The 25,841-nt window shown below is 51.5% G+C and overlaps 1 protein-coding gene and 1 non-coding gene across 2 annotated transcripts in view; one reads left to right on the top strand and one right to left on the bottom strand.

The window, feature by feature from the left end:
- Positions 1 to 25,841, top strand: part of NAV2 (neuron navigator 2) — a 726,136-nt gene that overhangs the window by 208,000 nt on the left and 492,295 nt on the right. The gene's annotated exons all lie outside the window — the stretch shown is intronic.
- On the bottom strand, positions 15,246 to 15,380 carry LOC144295569 (small nucleolar RNA SNORA1). The gene has a single exon (XR_013362660.1). It is a non-coding gene; the product is annotated as a small nucleolar RNA SNORA1 (small nucleolar RNA).

The raw sequence follows: 25,841 nt of genomic DNA, 5'->3' as shown, positions 1-25,841 counted from the left end.
CTCAGCTGCCCGAGAGCCACGCTGGGGGGTCAAGGCACACGGTCCTCCGGCGTCGGCTTGCACACTTACTACTATAAGGTGCCGCCCTCCGTTCCCTTCTCTCCTGCCTCATCAGCACCTCTCGGAAGGTTGACTGGCTTGCCCAAGGCCACACAACTGGGGAGCTCTGCCTTTCTGCCACCCCCCCCCCAAGGGATGGCCTTGCCACTGCTCTATAATCCTAAGGCCCTTGGTGAGCTGGGCCTGCCCTTGTCCCAGGGCTCATCCTTGGGCTTCTCCCTGTGGCCCTCTCTGCTCTGGCCATGCTGTTTGTCGGTCCCTCCAACGCTCTTCCTTGTCTTTAGATCTTGCACAGGCTGCTCCTGCAGCCTGGGATTCTCTTTTTCGTGGTATCCTCTCCGAAAAAAAAAAAAAAAAAGTCTTCATGGAACCTTCTTGCAGTCATGCTCAGCTTAAAGGGCCCGACTTTGAGGGGTCTCCTAGCACTGATCCACCTGCCCCCCCTTGTACACATACCCTGCCCTCTGTCTCATTCCTGCACAAACCCCGCTCCTCATCCTACCTCTGATCACACTTAATGTGAGTTCTTATTTCCTTTTCTGATCCCCCCTGACTGTGAGCTCTCTGAGGGCAGGGCCTTCCTTACAGCCGCAACCCCAGCACGGACACAGGGCCGGACCCCTAGGAGGTGCTCAGCAAACACTGAGTGGACGACGGTGTGAGTGAGCAAGCGAGGGAGTAAGTCTCTGTACTCATTTGCCCCCGTGGTTCCTCGGCCTGACGCACCCACCCCCATGCTTCACGCCTAACAATCAGTGTGTGTCTGGTTAAAGGGCTCGTCTCTCTGTGCCTCAGTTTCCTCATCTATAAAGGGGAGGTGGTAATGGCGCACACCAAAGCTTCCCGCACCATGCCTGGCACGTGCTAAGGCCTTAATAAATGACAGTGATTCCGTTAAAAGTCTCGCCATGATCTTAATTAGTGTAACCACCTGGGGAAGCCTACACGAACATGCCGAGGCTTGCCAAGAACAGTTTCCCTCCCAGAAACAGCAAACCACCGAAGCAACAGGGGACAACATTATTCCTTTTGAAGAGCCGGCCACAAATCGCATTTTGCAAAATCTAATTTTCTCCTTGATTTTATTTTTGTTTGTTTGTTTGGGCAACGCCTGGTCTTTGAAACCCAGTGAGGACAATGCCTTGGCGCTTGGGCTCAGGAGACAATCCCCTTTCCTTCAGGTGTGCACCTGCTGCCTCCACTCTCTGGAAAGTACCCCCACTCCCCCTCCACACTGAAGTCTGAGACCGCCTTCATCACTGCCTCTACTTCTCTTCCCAGGAGTCACCTTCTCAGGGGGTCATCCCTGAGTACCCTCGCTGAAATTCCAGCTGCCTCCGCTCTGCTTCCTATCCACCCTCTCAGCTGTGCTTTTTCCTTCTCGGCACATTATCTGACACACTGTATTATCTATTTCTTTATCTTGTTGATTGTCCCCTCTCCTTCTTCAGCCCCCGAACTACATGGTAAGGGCTTTGAAGTCAAGGACTTTTTTTGCCACTTTGCTCTTTGCCTTTTCTCCAGTGCCCAGAACATGCCAGGCACAGAGCATGGGTTCCGTGCATGTTTGTTACGTGTTTGAGCGTACAGCTGGGAAGGAGGATTTATTGGCAGGTCCTGAATTTAGAACTCACCTGGTGTGGGTCTATGCTTAATAGAGAAAACCAATCTTTGCTGAGCTGTCTCTCCGGGCCAGCCTTGGGCAGTGCTTGACATATGTCAGTTCATTCCATCTTCACATTAGCCTTATGCAGCAGAAGGTTGGGGCTTGGAGAGATTAAGAAACTTATCTGTCACTGAGCAACAGAGCCGAAGGACTGTGCCCTTCCATCCTGGGCAGAAAGCAATGCCTTGGCCCTTCCCTGCACCCCAGCTTGTGGGGGAGGCCTCCCTGGGTGGTTTCTGAGCTGGCTGCTTTGCCGGGCCAGAAGGCCCATCCCTCCTCACCTGTCTGTATGCGTAGGCGCTTTTGGCATGTGCGCGGAGTCAGGTGGCCCAAGCAGCTTTCAGCAGTTGGAGGTGGCAGGCTAATTATCAGCTCCAGGAGCAGCCGGTGGATGCACTGGGGATTGTCTGAAAAGTCTGCTGAGAACCATGGCCAGGCCAGGCCAGGCCAGGACAGGCAGCACGAGAGCATGAAGGGTGTTTTCTGCCAAAGGAAGATATTAGACAAGAGTTAGAAAGATCTGGGTTCTGATCTTGGCTCTGCCACTGACTAGTTGTGTAAAACTGACTACGTTGACTGACTATCCCTGCATCTCCCCACCCCCAACTCATACGGTCTCAGCAGGAGTCCGTGTGTACCTCCCAAGCTTGTGGGGATGATCCATGAGACCATACAGGTAGCAGGCTTACCTGTGCAAAATAAATGGTAGCTATTTTGTGTTTATTTGTTGCAAGCTGCCGCCTCCTTACCCGTAAAACGTAAAATGAAAGGTTTTGTTCAGCAGAATAGGCCCGGCACACAGTAGGTGCTAAATAAAAGTCAATCCCCTTCGTCTTCCCCTTCCTGTCCTTCAGCACCAAGTTCCAGACCTATATTTCCCCTGGAGATGTGACACCCCTGGCCCTGCTGGAGGTGTTCTGTGGGCTCGTGGTTGATGGGCCATCTCCTCAGAGCAGTGTGGCTGGGAGCTGGGATGGGTATTTTAGGACTATTGTGTTAGAAGCCCCCTCCTTCTTCCTTCTTTTCTCTCTCCCCTCCTTCCCCCCCCCCTTTCTTCCTTCTTCTCAAATCATTTTTTTTACTGAGTACCTACTAAGTGTCAGACACTGTGCTAGGTGCTGTGAGCAAGACAAGATCCCTGCTATCATGGAACTTAAGTCTACTTGGGATCCGATAAGGGGGAAAAAAGTAAATAAATGTACAAGAAAATAAAAATAAGCATTATGAAAGCAGAAAATAGAAGCATATACTAGCAGCTGATGAAGAGGGGATAGTAAACCTCCTTTAAGTGGGGAACCAGGAAAGGGATCACTAAGGGAGCAATATTTGAACCAAGACCTGAAAGATCAGATAAGCCAACCATGCTCAACATTGGGAGGAGGGGTTTCAGGCTGCAGGAGCAGCACGCACAAAGGCCCTGGGGAGGGATGTGCTTTTTGAGTGGGAACGGTGGGCCCAAAATGCAGCTGCAACCCTGCTCCTCCAGCTCAGGCAAGGCAGGCGGGCTTCATCTTTAAGTGTTGGCCACACTTAAGATCCTGCTCCCAGGATGTCCTTTCTGCAGCTAATTTGCTGCAACTGGCAGAGGTTAATCATGTTCACGTTTCTCGGGGCCTGTGCCAAGGCCCGCCCTTCTCACAGATGCTGGTTTAAATTAGAGGGATTGTTTGTTCAAGACTGGATTCCAAACTGGTCCTGTTTCCGAGCCTTCGTAATGGGCAGGTGAAAGAATGCTGGCCGAGCCTGGCATCATCTAGTGCAGGTGAGCGATGCCTGGTCCTGCCAGTCCAGGGAGAAGCAAGTCAGACCCCATCAACCTCCCCCTGCTAAGCCAGTCGGGCTCCCTGCTGCAGCCGGAAAGCCGGCCTCCCATCCGAGGCACTGTGTGCTTGGCCCCCACCTTGCCCCTGATCCTTCCTCTCTGTGTGCACCCTCCTCCCTGGCTCGGTGCCTTTGCCTACTTTGCCTTCTGTCCTCACAGGGGAGGGTCTACTCATTTTTCTGGGCTCTGCTCAAATTCTCCTAGTTTCTCATATGCCCCTAAGACATTAGCCATAGTATCAATTGAGTGGGGCATTGGCCATAGTGTCAGTCGAGTGGGGGAGACTGAGTTCCACTTACAGTGTGAGCGCCTCGAGGGCGGGGTCTCTAGGTGTGCATCTCTGCTGGTCCTGGGCCATGCACAGGCTCACGGGTCATTCAGTCATTCGTTCTGCAAATGCTTACTGAGGGTTTACTCTGTACCAGGCACCACGAGAGGCGGAGGGGAAACAGCCGGGGGCAGAGCATGCCCCTTGTTCTTCAGCTGTTCCAAGCCTAGAACCAGGGACAGGCCACTAGGAGACCGTTGTAACACAGAGGCCTGAGCACATCAGGGTGCATGCTCTTGTAAGGGGTGCCCGGGAAGGCTTCTCAGAGCAAGTGATGACTAGCACCCATGGGCCTACATCGGGACCCCAGTGGGCTCCCCTCCTCTGTACACCTCCAAGTTAGCACACTCCTATCTGCTCTTGCTCCACAGAGTAATATGGGAAAGTATTGGGCCCACTTGCCCAAAGCCTGGGCAGCCTTGCCACATTCCACTGCAAAATCTTCTATTTCCAAGCTACTTCAAACTCTTGATGACTCACCAGGTCCTTGGAGTCACAGAGACTGTCAGCAGAATCCAAGGCCAGCGAACAGATTTCCCACCACAGGGGATTGTGGGACAGCTTTATTCTTACTCGCGGTTATTGCTTTTTTTTCCCCCCTTATTTCAAAATAATGCATACTAATTGTAGAAAATTTGGGGAGAAAAGACAAATTGCCCATAATTTCACTATCTCGAAATAACCATTGTTAATGTATTGGTGTATTGAGATAGTTATTTTGGGATTTTATTTAGAAGTTGCTACAATACATAATTCCTGCTTCTTAATTTATGCAAATACATGAATATGATGGACTTTTATATTTAGCTTGTAAAGATTTGCACACTCTAGTGCCTGGAAATCTCAAAGAAAGAAACAGGGAAAGAACTGGCTCAGATTGCACAGCTACTGTGTGCCCGGCTGTAACTAACACTCGTCATACTGACAAGGCAAGACCAAAACCCATGTGATAAAACAGACGCTCTCTCACTTATCCTGATGGTGACCCATCAGAGGATTATTGTTCTTATTTCCATTTTACAGATTTAAAAAAGAAAAAATAAAATAAAATCAATGAGGCAAGACCAGTAAGCCCTGTGACCAAGAGCATGGAGCTAGGATGGACTGGGCCTGGGACTGAACTCCTAGTCGGCCTGCTTTCAGGGTGTATGTTCTTTCTCCCTATCACAGTCTCTGTGGCCTTATCAGAAGCCTCAGAGAGAACACCCATGTTGCCCTTAGAGATGGCCAAGCAGGGATGACTGAATGGCCATCCACTGGGTGCCACCATCATTTCTTTATCAAGCCCTCTGATGGACCAAACCCTAGACCAGCCCCTGGAAGACTCACAGGGAGTGGGCTTATCCCTATATTCCGGATGCTTCTCTGGTTGCTGCGAGACCTCAACGTTCAGAGGAGGGGAAGGGCCGCAGAAGATCAGCTAGCTAAGAGCTCTACCAGTCACAGCAGTTGAAAGAAAGAAATAGGATCTGAGGTTGTGGAGTCCCCAGGAGATACCCATTATTGGCTGCCGGCCACAAGGCCTCCCAAAATAGATCTCTTGTCACGATTACGGCAGCCTTGGCCTGACCCTCAGCTCGTAGGGCTCAAAAGTGACTCATACCAACCACCTCCCACAAACCAGTCGATACTGCAGACATTGATCTGCAGGGTGTTGCATGCTGGATTCTGCAGATTGAGATGGGATAGGAGGTGTAAATGGTGTCCCAGGGTGTGACACGTTGAAAAGGAAAAGACAGAAAGCATGCTTGTGCAGGGGGAGCCTGGATTGTGCTGCAGATGGGACAAAGCCTCTGACAGCCCGGGACAAAGCAAGTGCCCCAGCAGAGGTTGCCACCACAGGGGTCCCACATTGGACAACAGTAGCTGGGCCCCGGTTTCGCCTTGCTCAGGGACTGGTCAGGGCTGCCCAGAGGAAAGCACGCCCGAAATCACACCACACTCCCTGCCGCTGGCCATCAGGTCCTTTTTTGCAGGAGGATTTGAGCCATGCATCTCTGTGTCTGTCACACAGGGAGAAATGTAACCATTGCAGGGTCTGGAAAGCTCCCTTTGGAGCTTGGCTTCATCAGTGAATTCACGCCGCATAGAACAGCAGTGTGGGAAGCTAAATATAATCAGAAGGCTGCTGGCTGGGCGTGGAATCAGACCATAGGAATTCTAAACCCAAAATTCTTAATGGAATCGGGCTAAGGCAGTCTGACAAGGTGACAAGCTCGCTACTCTTCCTTTAGGCTTTTATTGTCACTTGTATTAATTTTCAAGGGCTGCCATAACAATACACCAGAAATAGAATGGCTTAGCCAATAAAAGTTTGTGTTGTCTCCATTCTGGAGGCTGGAAGTCTAAGATGAAGGTGCTGGCACACTTGGTTTCCCCCGAGTCCCCTCTCCTTGGCGCGTAGATGGCTGACCTCTCCCTGCCTCTTCACATCATGCCCCCTGATGTCTCCCTGTGTGTCCTCATTTCCTCTTCTTAGAAGGACAGGATTCAGGTTAATGAGTTTCTGGGGGGACATAATCCAGCCCATAACAACCCCTAGCCCCTCTTGGATGGACAGAGTCCGCGTGCTGTAACTGACCCAGACACAAGTCTTGCCTTGATGAGGCCATCCCGCCTCAACCCGGCAGGGATGGTTGACATGGGATACACTTTAAAGTGACACTTGGCCATGAAGAACCTTGGATGTCAGACTAAGGAAGTTGTATTTTCTTCTGAAAGCCAGGGGAACTCTTGGGGGGCAGCGGTGCAATCAGATGCATATTTTTGGAAGATCACTTTGGCCATCGCTTGGAGCATGGATTGAAGGAGGCAGGACAGGGAAGAGGAAGGCTCACCGCAAGGAGAAAATAATTGTGCTGGTCCAGAGAAGAGCTGACGAGGCCTGAACTGGGGCGGTTGCCGTGGGAATGAAGAAGAAAGAATGACTTTAGAGCCTTTTGAGATACACCCTTTCATGGCATGGTGGCAAAGGCTGCGGGAGGCCATTCAGATGTCCAATATGCTCAACAAAGAACAGAATCTATGTTGCACGAGTCATCTTTTTAACATCAAAATGCTTCCTCTAGGTGAAATCTGGAATGGGAGATCCACCTATAAACAGGTTCTCTGTCAAGGTTTATATTTTGTTTTGGCAAAAGTCATAGTGGGGGGTCCCAAATCTCTGCCCCATTATCTCCCAGTGGGTTCAGGAGACCCTGTACCCATCCTTAGGGTTCCTCTCCCTCTACTTCTTCCTCCATTTGGGGGCAGACACTTGGCTGGCACACATCGGTATAACACATCCCAACCAGTTGGTGGCATCTTCTGTCCTGAGCCCTCTACCTGCCTTCCTGCTCAATAGCCTCCAACCACCCAGCCCCTGCCACAGCGCCCTAGACCTCTCAGCAGTCCAGCAGCCAGTGGGGCTGGTCCGCGCACATGGACGGGCTCTAGGACCGTGTTCTCCAGCACTGTGGCCAGCACCTGTTGCCTGGTTGGTCCCTTGCCATGGCAATTTGAGAATGTTTTGAGTATCGCCAGTCCTTGTATCGTGCACACCAGCCATCTCCAGCTACAGACACTGTTCTCAGAAACACTATGCTGTCTGTTCCTTCTCATGGGAATGCTTTCCTCTCCTTTCTGCCTGGCCAGCTCCTGCACGTCCTTCAAGAGTTGGCCCATGTCACCTCCTCCGTGAGGCCTTCCCTGCTGCTCCCAGTGTTCACGGTGCTTTCTTAAACTTAACTCTCTTATGGCCCTTTTTGTGCCCAATGACATGTATCTGTTCACCTGCTGTTTTAAAAGGACAAACCGAGACTTTCTGTTATTCTTTCTCCAGGACATAATGCATATGTAGAGTTGGAAGGAATGTCTCTGTGGCCCCAAAACGGTGTTCTGGGGCTCTTCATTTCAGCTGTTTCAGGGCAAGCAGTGCTGGTTCTATATTCCAAAGGAGGGCTCTCTGTTCTCTGCTGTGTCCCCTAAGGAACTGAAATACCTCACAGTGGGGCTTTATCTTCCGCATCGAAGTGTCCCCGGCTCGCAGCACCGTGCCCGGCACACAGGATGTCCCCAGTCCACATTTGTGAGAGTCTAAATGATCCCAGGGCTGCAGCCCTGGCACTTAGAACGCAGGTAAGGGTGGCACGGCCCCGTGACCCGGGTCGAACACTGTGTTTATCACAGCAGGGGACTGAGGCCCACGGTCCCCGCGTGGGTCAGTGGGGGTTAGCCCGGCCCCCGTTCTCTACCTGCGTCCCCGTGGGGCTGCACTTGGGACCCGCGGCCTCCGCCGGCCGTCCTCCGTGAGCAGAATGGCCCGGAGGCCGGGTGACACGGCACAGGCCGGGGGCCACCGAGGGCCAGCGCAGTCGGGCCGCCAGCGGCCGTGCGGTCGCGGGGCTCGGTCCCTGCCGCTCCCGGGTGCCCGGCCGGCGCCGTGGGCTCCGCGTCCCGGCCGCGTCCTTCCCGCCTATCTTTTTCGCGGCTCCGTTTCCCCTCTTGTCAACAGACCTCTCCACAGAAGGTTTTCCAGCGCCGCGGGCTATTTTTACGGCCTTATCAGAGCTATTTCCTTGGGTCACCAGCTCCCTGGCACGGGCTGGGCGGCGCAGCTCGGCGCCTGCAGGCTGGGCGCGGGCAGGAGGCCGGCGGCGGGCACCTGGGGCGCGGCCCGGGGGGCGGGGGGCGGCAAGCTGCTCGTTCAGGCCCCGTTGCAGCTGGTCGAAAACCGTCCTCCGAGACGGCGGCGTGTGCCAGGGCCTCGGAGCGGGCGACCAGCGACAGGCGCCCGAAATAGCCTCGGGGCCAGCAGCGCTTTGTTCTCTGCAGCTTCTCATGCCTGGAGGGGAAAGAAGGGATCCAGAGCGTCTCTGCGTCCAAACACACATCTTTTTTACAATAAGACAAACGACTCGGATTCTCGCCATTGACTCCGGCGGCGGCCCCCACCGACCACCGCCTCTCGGAGTCCTCGCCAGCACTTGCTCCTGCGGCTGCGGCTGCGGGAGGGGCGAAGGGCCTTGAGCCTGGGCGGCCAGCCCGGCCTCCTCCTCCATCCTCCGCTCCTGCGCCCTGCGCCCTGCGCCCTGCGCCCGGCTTTCCAGGCCCGGCTTTTCTTAAATTAGCACCAGGGCGAGCCTGCTGCAGCTGCTGTGACAGCAATCCAGAAGGTTCCGGGAGGGCCGGGCCCGCCGGAGGGAAATGAGGCGGCGGTTTGCCCCTGGGCCCAGGCTATGCCAGCCTTTGCAGAGATCCCTAGCTGCTCTCCGGGGAGCCTGCCACCCCCCTGCCCCCGGCAGGGACTTGCAGGCCAGGCCTCAGCTTCCAGAGGAGACTCCCCGATGGCCAGGGAGGCCACGGGCGCCAGGGGGAGTCCCAAGGGAAGAGCAGGACCCCTGGACCCCTGTCTTAGCCCTGGGTGCACTCACAGAGTGCCCTCATCCAACCTCATCCCACCCTGAGACGGGCTCCCGGAGAAGAAGCTCTCAGAGCTCAGTGCTCCCTCTTCTCTGGAGCACTTACACAGTGGGAATTTAGCGCTTACTTGTGGGATCCTTTGGTCATGTAGATCATGGCCAGAGTTGGCCCAGCCAACTATGCATCTATTTCTGTAGGGTTTGTGGCTCACAATTCAGTGGCAGAGCTAAGCAGTGGCCACGCAGAGGTTGGCTGGACCCTAAAACCTAAAATATTGACTCTTTGGCTCTTTAAAGGAAAAAGCTACCAACCTTTGGTCTATCTGGTGAATCCCACGAAAGGTTTAGGAACACTTTCAAGATTACTCAGCTGGGAAGTGGCCTAAAGGTAAAAATGAATGTGCCTCAATATCTTGGACCTTCAGGGGTCTTCTCAATGAAATGTGCACAGGTAGAGTTGGAATTTGCTAAGAGAGAAATCCCTCCCAAGAATAAAAGCCATTTGATGCAGAGGTGGGTAAACTCAGTGTGCAGCATAACGGCCCTGAGCAAGGTCTCTATTCAGGTAGACCCTGTACCATGCCCTAGCCATGTGGCTCCAGGAAAGCACTTCACTTTTCTGAGCATCAGTTTGACATGGGTGTAATAATATTTCTTTTGTAGGACCGTGACGAGGGTTTAGCATTTAATCTAAGTAAAATGCCAGGACAGTGCCCGACAAATATTGGGAGCTCTCCCTCTCCAGTCCTGGCTCCTCTCATTGGTCACACTTTTCAGTGGAGCTCCCACTAGTAATGACATGCTGTACCCTGGCCTCTGTCTGAATGTCCTTCCTGTGCAGCTTGCATGGGGACAGAGAGAGTAAGGGTCCTGGGATCGGGAGTGGCAACAGGACGTCGGGGTTGAAGTGCTTTAGAAGCAGTAGTTCAGATCTTGGCCTTGTTACTCACTGAGCCACATGACCTTCAGCGTGTCGGTTGACCTTTCCGAGCCTCACTTTCTTTACCTGAAAGGTGGAGGGGAAAACAGACCCTTCCTTGCAGGGTAGTAATAAAGATTAGATGCGGTAATGTGTGCCGTGTATTCAGGAGAGGACCTGGCACGCCAGAATAGCTAACAGTCGGCCCTCACTTGTTCCTCTGCTCCCAGGTGAGCTGCTTCAAGTCGGGTCCAGCTTTTCCCCAGTTCTCCCAAGAATGGTGGCTGTGGGTGTCTCTAGGCCCCTGGTGGATGACACCTCGGGGGTGAGAGTCTCTCTGAGAAGTCCTCTGTGTTGTCTCACTGAAGTGGAAAGTTCTATAAAACCCAGAGGCACCGCACGCCAAAGCAGCCCACTACACTCCTGACATGGGGACCAAATAGTGACTTTGAAAATGTGTCTTTTCCTGGATAAAACCTCTAATTGGACAATTGTAGGTCTTCTGGCTTTATGTAGACTTTATGACTTCGAAAGCTCTTAAGCTGGGGTGAGAGAAAATTTATGAATGGGATTTCTTTATTTCTGTAGCACTCTGACTCATGCTGTTGATTCAGTGGCGGGGCTGGGCTTCCATTACTCGCTCCTTCCTCTCTGCCAGGTGGTCCTTCCTTTGCCTGCTCCCTCAGTGAGCCACAGCCAGTGGGTCCGGAGACCCAGGAACGGGTTTCTGGCTGCTTAAAAAATTGTCCAGGCTCCAGACTGATTTCCCAGGCAAAGGAATATGGTGCTTGGGAATTTCTCAGGGAAGCTTTACAGTTCACTCTTAAATTTTGAAAGCTTGTTTTTCCTCAAGCTGCTTAAGCCCCTTGCATAGAAAACACTCATAGTCTGCGTCAAAAGCTGATTCCTGGCTGAGGGACGTTTCCTTGGGTGCCTGCATCCAAGAGCTCTTTTGAAGGTAGTCAATGGAGCTATAAAAATATGTCTCAGTTGGTGTAGCAGTGAGACTGACTTCACTTAACAGTTGTGTTGGTTAGGGTAACATAAGTTTCTATAACAAAAAGATTCCAAAATATATAAAGGCTCAAATGCAATAGAAATTGATTTCTTGTTCAGATCATAGTCCAAGACTGATATATCTGATCACAGTGGGTGGCTTTCATCCACCCAGTGATTTAGGAATCCTGGCTCCTTTTACCTTATGGCCTCACCATCCTCTCTAGAGCCTTGAAGTAATCTGCATCTAGCCAATGGAAGGTGAAAATGAACTCGGGACAGGATCACCCCCTTCATATAAACCTCAGCCGAAAAGTGACTCTCGTCACATCTTATATTCCATCAGTGAAGGACGTGGCTACACCTAGATGCCAAGGGGGCCGGAGCCTGATGTTGCTTGCTGGGAAACCCCTTCACATGGACAAATATGTGCAATGGAACAGAGTACATGAATTTTAGTGGACACTGAGCAATGTTTGCTATAGAAAGGAAATGTATCAAAATTGAGGCCATAAAAGATCAAATATAGATAGGATGCCATCGGGTCTAGCACCTGGCCAACAGTGAAGACCATAACTATCTTTGTGAATCCCCATCCCTTAGAGCAGCGCCAAGCAGGTCGTAGATGCTCAGTAAATGTCTGTGAAAGGAATAAGTGAGTAGATGAATGTCCTACCAATTCTATTCCTTTGTTACCTAGCTTGGGCCATCTAATAGAAAGGTCAGATTCCTGGTCAACTGGATCCATTGAGGGTGTACCTATTGGGCCTGGAGTGTAAGGGTTGGCCAAATATTGCCCCCCAAAGAACCCAGACACTTACAGTTACTTATTCAATACTCTATAAGGTGCTTTTACTGAGGAGAGTAAAAATCATATACATTTGGGACTATCCTACAAGATCTAGTGTATGGATGGTCTACCCAAGGATCCACAGGATTTCTGATTAGAAGATCCCTTCAAGGACATCTAGACCTATAACTGCAGATATGACCCAACTCACAAGCTAACGCACTTGGCAGTGGCTGCCTGACATTAGATTCTGCAGGAAAATATGCTGGGATTGACTAGTGATGTGTACTACAGGCAAGGGGAAGGCCAATGGAAAGCTAAATTTTTGAGAAGTCCTATCAAGCCTAAGATCTCCATAATTTATATATAGGGGGGAGGCTCAAGAGGAGAAATGGTGGGCAGCTGCCTTTGGAGATTTCCATCTGAAAGCCTGGATGAGGAGGTAATTAGAGCCAGGAACTCAATAGATGATAACAGAGATCAGAAGAAGGTATGTTGGAAAGTCCTCTTGGAAATTTAGGGGAGCCAAGGGTGAGGGACTGGTCTATGGTGGCTACTTCTGAGAGAGAAAAGTGGAGGCAGAGCACAGGGTGAGGCATAGTTTGGATCTTGCGGCTGACAGGCTTCCTACTGAGCTTGATCAACCTTAGGGGGGCTGTTACGGTCCAAACTGTATCCCTCAAATTCATATGTTGAAGTCCTAGCATCCAGTACCTTAGAACATGACTGTGTTCTGAGATAGGGTCTTTGAAGAGGTAATTAAGTTAAAATGAGGTCATTGGAGTGGAGTCTAGTCTAATATGCCTAGTGTCCTTACAAGAAGAGGAGATTAGGACGCAGATGAAGGAACAGAGGGAAGACCACGTGAAGATGCAAGGAGTAGACAGCCATCTACAAGCCAAGGAAAGACGCCTCAGAAGAGACTAACTCTGTTGACACCTCAGTCTTAGATTTCCAGCCTCCAGAATTGTGAGAAAAGAAGCTTCTGTTGTTCAAGCCACCAAGTCTGTGGTACTTTGTTATGGCAGCCCTAGCAAGCTAACACAAGGGGGAAATGAAGTCTGCTGTTCTTGCCTGTCTTTCTCGCTAGGGCATGTACCACAAGGGAGTTGCGTGAACTCAATGGGCAATGGGCAAATGGCTGGAGTTTAAAGCCCTGCAGGCATCCCATGGTGACCTAGACACAAAGTCACCACACCTCACCACCAACGCTCCCTCCTCTGTCCCTCCCTGTGCTGCCTGCTGGGGGGGATCCAGAAACACAAGGGTTATGACCCCAACCCAGGTGAGCTCAGTCTGGAGGGAGAAAGAGAAGCCCTGTGTTCCCCAGATCCTAAGATGGCACTGATTCCAAAATACATTATCGATTCAACCATGGTGTTCAGGAGGCAATAAACACCCCCAAATTAATGAGAAGCATGGATTGTCAGAGCCATCCTGATTTTAGTAAAGTAAAAATGAGATCACCTGCATGTCTTTGAATCAAGGACGTGGAGTCAGTCCATGGTTAGAATACCAGGTGACGTGTGCTGTTACAGGGAGGGCATTGGGGAGTTGTGATTGTTTCCGCCTTGGCGGGAGGTCAGGACGCTAGAGAGGGGACATCTGAGAAGGAGTACACCAGGCCAACAAGTCAGGGAGGGTATTCTCAGCAGAGGGAATAGCACCGGCAAAGGGGCAGGGTATAGACTTAACTGCAATGGCTACAGTGTGTGTAGAAGAGCAAGCAGAGGTGAGGATGGACAAAGCAGCTTGTGAAGTGCCTGGAAGGCCATGCCCGAAGCCTACTTCATTTAGAGCAGAGGGTGAGAAATGAAGCCACAGGCCAAGAGGGAGAAAGCCCCAGCCCTGTTCCCTGAAGCAGACCAGCCATCGCAGCTCCTCTCCGTCAGCCGCTCCCAGAATGGGAGCACAGATGCATGGCAACCAGGAGATGGTCTATTTAAAGCCACTTGTGAGTTAGTTCTAGAAGGTGCCCTGAGGATGAAAAGGGAGACAGAGAAGGAGCATGTCAGGGGGAAGAAGCTCTGAGTGGGAATGGCTCTGCCCCCGCTGAGCACACTGTGGGGTTTGGGACAAGTCCCTGCCTCTGTCTGGACCCCACGTTCCTCATACCGGGTAGAGGAAAACCGTGGGGGTGTAGGAGCAAGTTGCATGGGTTCAGAGCTGGGCTCCATTGCTTATGATTTGTGTCCTTTGGCCAAATCCCATACCCTCCAGGCTAAGTCTTCTATGTAGAATGCGGTAATAGTGGTACCTACCTTTTAGAGTTGCTGTGAGGGTTATAGATAAGGCATGCGAAGCACTTTTAATGGCATCTGGCACACATGACATGCCCCAAATCCGCTATTGGCAGAGATGGTGGTGATGGTAATGATGGTGGTGGTGGTTGTGCAGGACTAACTTAGTGGGGTTTGAACCTTAAACCACGGAACCTTTCTTCAACCTATTTGGAACGTCAATGTGCAAAAAAGGTTACACCGAGCTGTTTGGGTTGAGGCAGGAGACCCTGAGCCCAGGCCCTCAGCATCCCCTTGCCCAGAGCTCCCAGCCCACCTGGAACCCTGAGGCTCCAGAAAACCAAGGTCGAAAGCAGTTGTCCTGGGGGATCTTTGAGGTCCCTCTCAGCTGCTCCTTTTTAATTTAATTCTTCCTTCTGTAGCTTGGGTGTGCATCGGGAAAAGCTATCCATACAGCTCAAAATTATTTTCCAAAAGCATCAGCTGAGCCGGGCCCCAGGAATAGTCCAGTAAAGGCAGAGCAAAGTGGACATTCGGACAACAATCCTGCCTGCAAACACCCACAGACAACCAGGTACCAGCTCCACTCCATTGAGTTATTTTTTAACTCAGTACATTTTTATTTAAAAATTATTCTTATTCGTACATGTTATGATTCATTCCATTACCCATCAAAGTCACCTTAGCTCCTGCAAAGGCTGAGTCAACTTGTCTTCAAGGTAGGCCTCTCCGAAAGAGCTCGTGCTTCCCCCGACATTGTCAGGCAGCCTTGTCACGGTTCTCTTAGCTGAGCTTCTTTTCTCTCCACTTGAATGTGGACATAGTGACGACAACTTCATCAGTTTCCCACCTAGAGTCTTTGAACTCCAGTTTCTTCAAATGACTCACCTTAGAGCTCTGGAAGCCGGATTGCAGGAAGTATCGCTATTTTGGCTAATGATCTAAAATGCATTGTTCCTTCACACGTTTCTAATATGGAGGTCATGTTACTTCCAAATTTCACTCACAACCTGAGCAAAAAAAAAAAAAATTACAGGTCTCATCGTCACCCTTGCAGTACATTTCCTGAGCTGGAAACATGGTCTATGGTCTCAGTTTAGCCACATTAGGAATTCCGTGACACGCAACCAGCAGTGCCCATTCTCGTGGAAAATGAGGCTTCACCTCCACATTTTAAAAGATAAGTTGTGCAGATGTGACTGTCTTCCCTGGTCACAGTTTGGATAGTTTCCTGTCCCTTTGCCACTAGACCACTGGCACTGACACGGCCCAGTGCGTGGTGCACCACAGTTGTCTCTTCTCCGCCAAGGGACTGTGTTTTGTTCTTTGACTCCAATCCCTAGCGCAGTCTCTGCGTTTAGCAGGTGCCTGATAAATCAACGCTGGATCAATTGAATGGAATCGAATCTGGACACCGCTAGGCAGTCAACTCCAAGCGGGGCTCAACGACGACACAGATAGTCTCGGATCCTGACCGCACAGAAGTTACTGCCAGAGAAGAAAGATAAATGAGTCCAAGTGGGATAGGGTTCCTAACTTACGGTTAAGAAATGAAATTCCCAAGCCCAGGGTAACTGTCGTGGGGCCCCAGGACACACAAGAGGCAGAGGTTGTCATCAGGATCTACTGGGGCCGGGCCTTGGAGGGACCTGGGAAAACTTTATCCTGAGGTCCTTAAATAGATCTGAAGGGGCCCCTTGCTTCCTGGGAGCCCAGAACCCCTTGTGTAGCTCGGCCTGACTGTTTCAACACAACCAGAAGCCTGGCCCCGTGTTGTGTACATTGTTTTAACTGCACATTAAATGCTTCTTTCTTGGGACGCCTGGATGGCTCAGCGGTTGAGCTCCTGCCTTCGGCCCAGGGCGTGATCCTGGAGACCCGGGATCGAGTCCCACATCGGGCTCCCTGCATGGAGCCTGCTTCTCCCTCTGCCTGTGTCTCTGCCTCTCTTTCTCTCTCTCTCTCTCTGTGTCTCTCATGAATAGATAAATAAAATATTTAAAAATAATAAAATAAATGCCTCTTCAATGTCCACTGCAGACTTTGGAGCTTACAGTGAACCAAAGCTGGGAAAACAAGCCCAGTCCCCCGCCTATCATTCAGAGGTCATTTTCGTCGACTCCTCCCTGCATTTCCTTAATCTGCATCTGACGCTGGTCACATGCCAGCTGCCTTAGCTACCTTGGGCTTGTTGCTCTTCTCCAAGCACTCCCACGCCTTAACGATCGGGTTCTTTCTGCCTGACATGACTGTTCCTGCACCACCACTCCCTTCCACACCTACTGAGCTCCTACTCATTTTTCAAAACAATCCCATATGCCGCCTCCTTCAGGTAGCCTTCCTAGATCTCTTCTTGGATTTTTTTTCTCTCCTCCATCTCCTATCCTCCCACAGAACTCACACAGACTGTATGACATTCTGCTTGGGTTTGAATTATATCCCTTACATCAGTCCTGTGTTATAAGCTTGACTAGAGCAAAGATTTTTATCTTACTGGCCTTTGGACCCATATGTATATGGGAAGTCTGTGGATTTCAGCTTTAATTTCCGGGTCTTTCTGGGTATGTGAACTTGAACAAGTTTTCTAAATATTTTTTTATTTATTATTTATGATAGACATAGAGAGAGAGAGAGAGGCAGAGACACAGGCAGAGGGAGAAGCAGGCTCCATGCAGGGAGCCTGACATGGGACTCGATCCCGGGTCTCCAGGATCACGTCCTGGGCTGTAGGCGGCGCTAAACCACTGAGCCACTGGGGCTGCCCGAGAAAGCTAATATTGATTAAGTACTCACTTAGGCACTGATCTAAACTCTTTACTACTCACTTGAAACATAGATTTGCAGGACACTTGGGTGGCTCAGTTGGTTGGGCACCTGCCTTCGGCTCGAGTCACAATCTGGGGGTCCTGAGATTGAGCCCCGTGTCAGGCTCTCTGCTTGGCAGGGAGTCTGTTTCTCCCTCTGCCATTCCCCTGCCCCTGCTTGTGCCCTTTCTCACTCTCTCTCTTTCTCTCAGATAAATAAACAAAATCTATTTTTTAAAAAACATTTTAAAAAAATCATAGATTTGCAGGACATGGCAAAATCATGCAGAGACATCCCTCATCCCTTCAGCAGTTTTCTGCGATGGTTACATCTTATCTTTGTAGCTCAGTATCAAAACTAGGAAACTGATGTGTGATGATGACGTGTGCGTGTAGTTATGTGTGGTTTCCTCCCTTGTGTAGACTCGTGTCACCACCACCACATCAAGATGCAGATCTATTTTATCTTGATAAAGACCTCCCGTGGGGATCCCTGGGTGGCGCAGCGGTTTGGCGCCTGCCTTTGGCCCAGGGCGCGATCCTGGAGACCTGGGATCGAATCCCATATCAGGCTCCCGGTCCATGGAGCCTGCTTCTCCCTCTGCCTGTGTCTCTGCCTCTCTCTCTCTCTGTGACTATCATAAGTAAATAAATAAAAATTTTAAAAAAAAAGACCTCCCGTGTGCTACCCCTTGATAGAAATACTCAGCCGTCTCCCCTCTACCATCCTTAACGCCTGGCAACTGTTAGTAGATTCTCCATCCTAGACTTTTCTCATTTCCACAGTGTTATCTGAATGGAATGACGCCCTATGTGACCTTGTAAGATTGGACTTTTCCCACTCAGCATCATCTAGCCAAGTTGTTGTGTGTAGATCAATGGTTCATTCTTGGGTTGTCGCTGAGTAATATTCTGTGGTATATGGATGTACCACAGTTCAACCACTGAAAGACATCTGGGTTGTTTCCAGTGTGGGGCTATTACAAATAAAGCTGCTATAAACATTCATATCTAGGTGTTACTTGAACATAAGTCTTCATTTCTCAAGGATAAATGCCCAGGAGTACAGTTCTTGGGTTTTTTTGGTGAGTGTATGTTTAGTTTTTGAGAAACAGTCAAATGGTTCCCAGAGTGGCTGTGCCATTTTACATTTCCACCAGCACTGTGTGACTGATTGAGTTTCCTCACATCTTCACCAGCATTTGGTGTTATCACTATTTTTTTTTTTTAATTTCAGCTGGTTCTACTAGTAGCATCTCACCATGGTCTTATTTTGCATTTCCCCAATAGCTAGTGATGCTGCATACCTTTTTGTGTGCTTATTTTCCACTATACTTCCTCTTTGGTAAAATCCGCTTTGTCTTTGATGTCATTTGCTCACATTCTAATGAATTGTTGGTTCTTTTAGTGCAGAATTTTGGGAGTCCTTATATGTACTCGATAGGAGTCCTCTGCTACAGATGTGGTTTGCACAATCTGCTCAGGTAGACCTCATAACATTCTCATGAAGAGGTTACTAAGGTTATTTCAATTTACTAGAAGAGGCAGTTGAGGCACTGAGAGGTTAGCATGATGCCCAGCACACAGCAGATGTCTAGCAAATAATCATGGGGAGCTTTACGCGGGTGGAGCCACACCGAAGGCACATACACTCCTGGTACTTTGGTGGAAGTGGTGGGGCTGCTGGAGATAAGGATAAGAAGATGCAAGTAGAAGCCAGCAGTGAGTGGAGGCCATGATACCTGCCCATGAGCCCCACGGATCAGGCTGAAACATTGAGGTATGAGCATTAGAACAGGCTTCTCTGGAAATCTGTCTGGAAATCCCAGTAAACCTGCTAAGATTTTTCTTTTCATCTGCACCCTACCTCTCTCCTGAACTGCAGGTTTAATGGACAGCTGGCCAGTTTCCACCTCAGGTCCTGTTTATAAGGAAGGGGATTTCTCCCAAGCCTGCCCTTCCCAGGGTGCTGGGAGGCAGCCTGCTGTCATGGGAAGCACAGGGCCAAGGGTCAGAATGCCCAGCGCTGGCCCCAGCCTGGCAGTGACTAGTGTGGGAACCAACTGCTTCTCTTCCCTGGACTTCACACCTGCACATCTGTCAAATGGGAGAAGCAATGGCATTAACTGGCAGCCTGGTTGTGCAGATTAAATGGAGGGCAGAGGTTGAGAACGAGGGCTTTGGTAACACTCGTGAGTTCGGAATGGAGCTCTCCTCTTTCTGTGGATTCCTCTGGAAGGTTTCTATGTAACCTTGATCAAGGAGCCTAAGTTTTCTAAGCCTCAGTTTCCTTATCTGGAAAATGGGGACAATCACAGTTTCTACCTTATAGGGTTCAAGATGAGATGATGCCTATCAAATATTTACACAGATCCTATCACAAGATGAGCAGGATTCATACAAACTAATTTTTTTTTTTTTTGAGCACTTGCTTTGTACCAGATCTGCTTGTCTTAAGTTAGGTTCATCCAAGATAAGATTACTCACCAGACAAGGATATAGATGTAAGAAATGGATTTGGGAGGGGACCCCAGGAAGCAGAGTGAGTGAGGGGCAGGGAGACAAGGAAGGGAGTGCTCCTGTGGGCCACGGGGACTCAGCCCCACTGCACACCCTCTAAGAGACTGGGAGGGGGACGCTCAGAATCAGTGCAGGGGGAGGTGTTCATCCACCATCTCCCCGTCCTCAGAGGCTGAGAGCTGCTCCTGGGGTATCTACTCCACCACACTTTTACCTGCCCCGTGCTTGGGCTGAGTGTATTCCCACAGCCAGAGAGCACCTTCGAGAGAGAAAGAGAGAGACTCAGGATGCTGTTGGTGCGCACGGGGAAACTGGACTGTCTCCAGGGGGACACGGACGGTGCAGCCTCCACTCCACTGCTTCAACCACTTAGAGCATTAACTCGTTCAGCCCCTACCACAATTCTATGAAATGGGCATGATTTCCATCCCCATTACAACACAGTCCCCAAACACACACCCACTAAAGAAATGCAGCTTCTGCAGGAAAATACTAATCCTCACTCTGTGCAGTGCACTCTGAAATTTCCTGGGCTTTTTTTCCCCCCGTTTCTTTTTTATCATGTTATTTTTAAAATGCTATTTGTCACCCACTAAACTGTTTTCATAACCCAGTAATGGGCTGCAATCCACAGTGTTGGAAAAGACGGTGCCCTAACGTTCTATTTACGAGGACAATGTTGATGGCAGTGGTGATGTCATAAGGCTGGCATCGGGCCTGGTGCCCAGAAGGTGCCCAGAGAATGTTGGTTTCCTTGCTTGCCTTCCTGGCACACCAGAGCTTGCGAGCAGCTGCCTCCCAGGCTTGCAGACAGAGGCTTGGGCTGGCCCCAGTGTTGGCCCCAGTGTGTCTCCCGCTCTGACCCAGGCTTGCTCCGGTGGGGTCTGCGCAGCCCCCTCCCTGGAGATGGGCACCGTCCTGGGCTGTGACCTTCAAGTCACCAGCTTTCCAGAAGCCAAGCCCTCCTTGGGAGGCAAGGTTATGCCCTGTCCCCACGACGCTGTCACTTCCTTCCCCTGAGTCTTTCTGAGTGAAGATTGTTCCCCTAATCAGGATGGAGACGCAGCTCATTACAAGCTGGTGAGGCAACGGCTCTGTGCTCCTGGCCCGAGACAGGCTGTCTGGGAGCTTGGCCAGCTTCCCGCTGCCCCGAACACCAGGGCAGTGGCCTCAGAGCAGAGCCAGCCCTCTGGGTTTGTCTGCCCCCTTCCCAAGAGACAGAGGCAGACAGACACTCTACTAGGACCTCCGTGGCCTCCACTAGTGCAAAAGCTCCGCCACGCTCAGAGGATGCGTTTCATCCAGCGCTCAGTGCTGCTTTGGAGAGATTCTGAGCAGCACCTATAATACAGCTGACGTTTATTGAACACTTATCCTGCACTAAGCACTGTGCTGAATGCATTATATGCAGCATGTTGTGTGGTCTTTACCGCAAACCCCCTAGAGAGGCACGATTATCCCCGCTCTGCAGATGCAGAGACTAAGGCATGGAATGTTTGGGTGGCTCGACGAGAAAGTGGTCACAGCCAGCCGTCCCCACTCACTCTACACCTGCCTCACACCGCCGTGTTCCCCTTCCTTCTGGGTTCCAACCCTGGCTTCCCTCTGTGTCGCAGCCAGGTGACATCGCCTCTCTGAGCCAAGTGCCCTCACCTATGAAGCAGTTCCTAGAGGCACCTCCTTCCTAAGGCAGTTAGGGGAGCGAATGAATTGATGTGTATAAATGCAGCTCTTGGAGCTCCTGATCCGTTAGAGGTGCTCAATAAATCTATTTATAAAAGGGCCAATTCGGCTCTTTTCCCACTGACTTGATAGGACCCTGCAGCCATCTCCCAAAGGCATGATGTCATCATCCTGAGAGGGATGACAGCCCAGCTACAAGCCTCCGCGTGCTCCTAGGCTTCTCACCCCTTGTCCCACCCGCTGCCCAGCCACGCTGCTCCTTGTCCCACCCGCTGCCCGGCCACGCTGACTCCCCCGGCAGAAATCCCTGGGATGACTCAGATCTCGTGGAGGACTATGAAGAGGCCATTCATCTGTCCTCTAACTACAGACCCCTGCGCCGGAGCCGAGGGCAGCGGGGCGGTGGCCGCGGAGCCGGTGCGGAGCCCCCCGTGAGCCGCAGTGTAATTACCGCCCGCAGTATAGGGTTTTAATGACAGTGAGTCCCAATTAGTTGCTCGTTACTTCAGACATAATTACTGGTCGTGGCCCTTGGTCTTTGTTCAATTCCAGCTTCGTTCTCAAGCTACATCAGGCTCGATGAAAAGAATTGGGGTTCGGGGGGGGCGTGAGGAATGATTGCACAGAACCGTGGCTTTAGCTGGGGTGCGCGCGTCTGTCTGCAACGGCCACTCATCGCCCCTGAAGGTCGCCCCGCGGGGAAGAGCCCGGGGGCTTGATCTCCGCGAAGGATGGAGCCGGGGTTTGCTCCAGGGGTGCGCGGGCCCGAGCCAGGTCACCGGCCACGCAGGGAGACCAGGGAGCTGCTGGCCTCCGGCTGGGAACCGTGCCTGCGCCCTGCCCCTCTGCCGCCCCCGGGCCCGGGATGCTAACAGCGACAGCACAGCCCGATGGCAGAGCTGCCGTCCCGGGCAAGGAGGACAGTGTCCGCTGCGGGGACAGAGCCCCGGGCCGGGCCACACTCCCGATCTGCAGCCTGACTCGGCCTTTCTGCAGCCGCGAGAACTTAGAAATGCCGGGGAGCCCTCCCAGCCCCCCTTGCACCCGCAGCCTGCATAGGGACCCGCCGCCCGTGCTCCCTCGGGGTTGCGAGCAGGTAAGGCCGTCGTCTGCGGCTTTGTCTCTAGCTTCCCGGAATCCTGCTTTGGTCTGACCTGCTCTAGTGCCGCTTTGCCTTTTTGAGACTTTTATTCTGTTGCACGTGTGAGAGTACTGTGGGGCCCAGGGGCCACCGTCTACTGGGACCGGGTGGTAGTGACAGCTAGCCCGCAGCAGGTGCTTCTCGTCTGTCCGCTCCTTGTGACGGGGCTTTTGGCAGACTCGCTCATTGAATCCTCACAGGTAACTCTCTGGAGTAAGTACATTTATGATCATCAGCCCCGATTTGCAAATACAGAAACGAAAACACACAGAAAAGTCAGGCATTTGCCCAAGGTCACCTAGCACATCAGTGGCACAGCTGGGGACTCCTTTCCAGGCGGTTTGACCCCACAGCCAAGCTCCTGCCCACTAGGTAATCCTGCCTCCTATTGGAAGAACTGGAGCCACTGGGGAAGGGGTAATATCCTCACCCTGAGTTTTCTTTGGTCAGTTCTTTTTTTTTTTTTAAGATTTTATTTATTCATTCATGAGAGACACACAGAGAGAGCAAGAGGCGGAGACACAGGCAGAGGGAGAAGCAGGCTCCATGCAGGATGCCCCATGCAGGACTCGATCCCGGGTTTCTAGGATCACGCCCTGGGCCGAAGGCAGACGTTAAACCTGCTGAGCCACCCGGGGATCTCACTTTTTGGTCAGTTCTGAATAATATTTTCTTTCAAAAAAAAAAATTTTCTTTCATGGCCAGGTTTCTTTCTTTCTTTCTTTCTTTCTTTCTTTCTTTCCTTCTTTCCTTCTTTCCTTCTTTCTTTCTTTTTTCTTTTTTAATTCTTGTGCTGATTTTTCACTCCAGCTATGTTCTCTGAAAGCTTCTCCCCATGTGGACCTTGCAGGGATGTTCCAGCCGGATACCCTCTGTTCCCAGTGTTTCTGCAGCTTCAGTGATGAACCTTTTGGATCTAGCCCAGGGGCTGGGACTCAAGCCGCCTTCACTGTGGGGTGACAGTCGCCTTCCCCGTCATGCTGGCCAGCTCTCAGCCCCCTTCAATGTGTCCCATCCCTGTTCCCTCACGACCATCTTGTCAAGGGAAGAAGCCACATTGCTGAGCCAGTAGTTTGCTTTCCTCCCCACCCTGCCCTTTGGTCTCTTTCCTCCTGAGCATCCTTTCCAGTGAAACTGCAAACTGTTCCTCTGGAGGAACCTGCTGAAAATGCCTCCTCTTGCCTCCTGTTCGTTTAATCCACCAGCCCGGATCCTGGTGCAAGCCTATTGTTAATAATCTGGGCTCTTCTGTGTTTGGAAGTTCATTTGGAAAACCACGTAGGCAAGGCAGGAATGCTCCGCTTCATCCCAGGCACAAAGGGGCCCTTTGAAGGTGCAGAGGGTTTGGGATTAAGGATGTAAGCAAACAAGCGTGGCCTTTGAGCGGAGGAGTGTGGGTGGGTGGGGAGAAAAGAAAACATCCACATGAAGCCGGGCCTCAGTTTACTTACACATGCAGAGCTTATTTGTGCGTATTTGATGCCCATTCTATGCTCATGTCCCAGAGTTCCAGGAATGCCCCGAGCGAGTGACTGCGGGCCTAGGCGTTGGGTCAGTGATGCCAGGGGTCAGGGTGTCTGCTCAAGCAACCAAAGGGTCTGATGCCACCACGCACATGGGATGAAAGAACAATCATGGCCAGTAGTTAGGTCTAACCTCTAACTAGTTCTGAGTGCATTAATCTGACCGATCCCCCAAAGCCTTGGAGGTAGGGCTGTGTAGCACTGCAGCTGAGGACACCGATTCTGGAAGCGGAATAAATGGGCTCAAATCTCTTTGGCTGAGCAGCTGTGTGACTCAGGCAAGTTACTTAGCCTCTTGGGGCCTCAGGGTTGACACCTGCAAAATGGAGGTAACAATAGTCCCTATATTTTATAGGTTGTTTTGATGATCAAGATAGCTGGTGCCAAAAAAAAAAAAAAAAAGATAAAGATAAAGTTAGCTGGTGCACAAAAACGCACTTACAACAGTAGCCGGCATACATTAGGTGTTCAATAAATGCTAGCCGTTGGTGGCAGTCTACAGACTAGGAAAGGGAAGCTCCAGTGGGCTATCGTACGCTGAAGCCTCCACAGCCACCAAATGGTGGACGCAAGACCTTACCTCGGGCTCTCTGCAGCAACAGGCACCACTTTTCCACTGCGCCACTGTGACATATTCATTAATAATGTGGGAAAGCACTTTATAAACTGTAAAGTGCTCCACAAAGGCTTTGGTTGTGTGCTATGTCCTGGTCCTTGTAACAGCAGATACAGTCTTGTTCTCTTAAGAGCTCTAGTCTGGTGTTTGAATTCTGCTTTTTGTCACCGCTCCATAGCTGGCACTGGGCACAGAGCCTGGCTGGACGCCAGCTAAGTGGATGGGTTGCTGGAGGCCCCAGGATGGGCCTCCCTGACACCCCCCCCCCCGCCCCCGTCAGAGCTCCCACCTTAGGACTTCTGCTCAAGTCAGGCCCTCTCTGCCACTTGCCTCCAGTGCTGCCTCTCCCTCCTCCCAGATCCTTCTGCCCCCTGCCACCCTCCCCCGTCAGAAGTCCTCCCTCCTCCCCACTGCCTTCTGGCCCCTCCAGTGGCCATTGTCACCCATGCCATCGCCCCCACAGTTTCTCCTTTCCCTTGTGACCCCCAGCACTGACCGCCCACCCTGCCCCGACCACCCTCTGGGCTCAGAGCGTCCCTCAACTTGCTCCCACCCCCACTCCCATGTGTACCCCATCACATGCCCCCCAGGCCCTGCTCACTCCCCACCCTCAGCCCAAGTTTGGGGACAGAGCTGAGTAGCATTCATTCCTTTGTTTGTCTGTCCATCCATTGCGGTACCAGCCACTGTACCCTGTTGGGTAATTAATTGGGAAATTGGGACACACACAATAAGATCATTCCCTGACCAGAGGAGCCCAGCCTGCAGGGAGAATGGCAGGGAGACATCACTAACCATGACAGTGAGTGTCGGTGGGGACACAGAGCTGAGGGTGCAGGAGTCTAGGCCTCTGTCCCCATGTGGTGGAGTCAGGGAAGCCTTCACAGAGGTGACACTGGAGCTCAGCTGTTCCTTCAGGGTGGATTTGGCTGCAAGGAAAAGCAGGCTTCTCAAGGCAAAGCCAGGTCAAGGAAAAGTAGGGCAGAGGGAGAATGGCTATTGGAGAAATACAAGGGAATCTTCTGGAAGCAAAGAGCAGGACTTGCTCTGTGGGAGCCAGAGAGCGGTCAGGACCCTTGGCTTCCTCTGCTGTGTGTCCATCCTGCTCTTCTCTGCTCGGCTCCCTTTCCCCCGCACGACCCCACGTGGCCCCGCTCTGAGCCTGTATGACCGTCCCTCACTCACCAGCACCCTGGGGCCTCACCGCACGGTTCCCAATGCTGGTGACACTGACCAGCCCAGCCTGGGCCACCTGTCCATCCTCGGTCTAGCAGCTTTGGCCCGGGAGGCAGGGGCACCTAAGTACAAAAGTGTCACCTCAAACCCTGCTGGGC

Source organism: Canis aureus, chromosome 23, assembly GCF_053574225.1.
Source record: "Canis aureus isolate CA01 chromosome 23, VMU_Caureus_v.1.0, whole genome shotgun sequence".
Lineage (NCBI taxonomy): Eukaryota > Metazoa > Chordata > Mammalia > Carnivora > Canidae > Canis > Canis aureus.
Note: the sequence above shows the minus strand (reverse complement) of the source record. Positions and strands in the feature narration are given on the sequence as shown.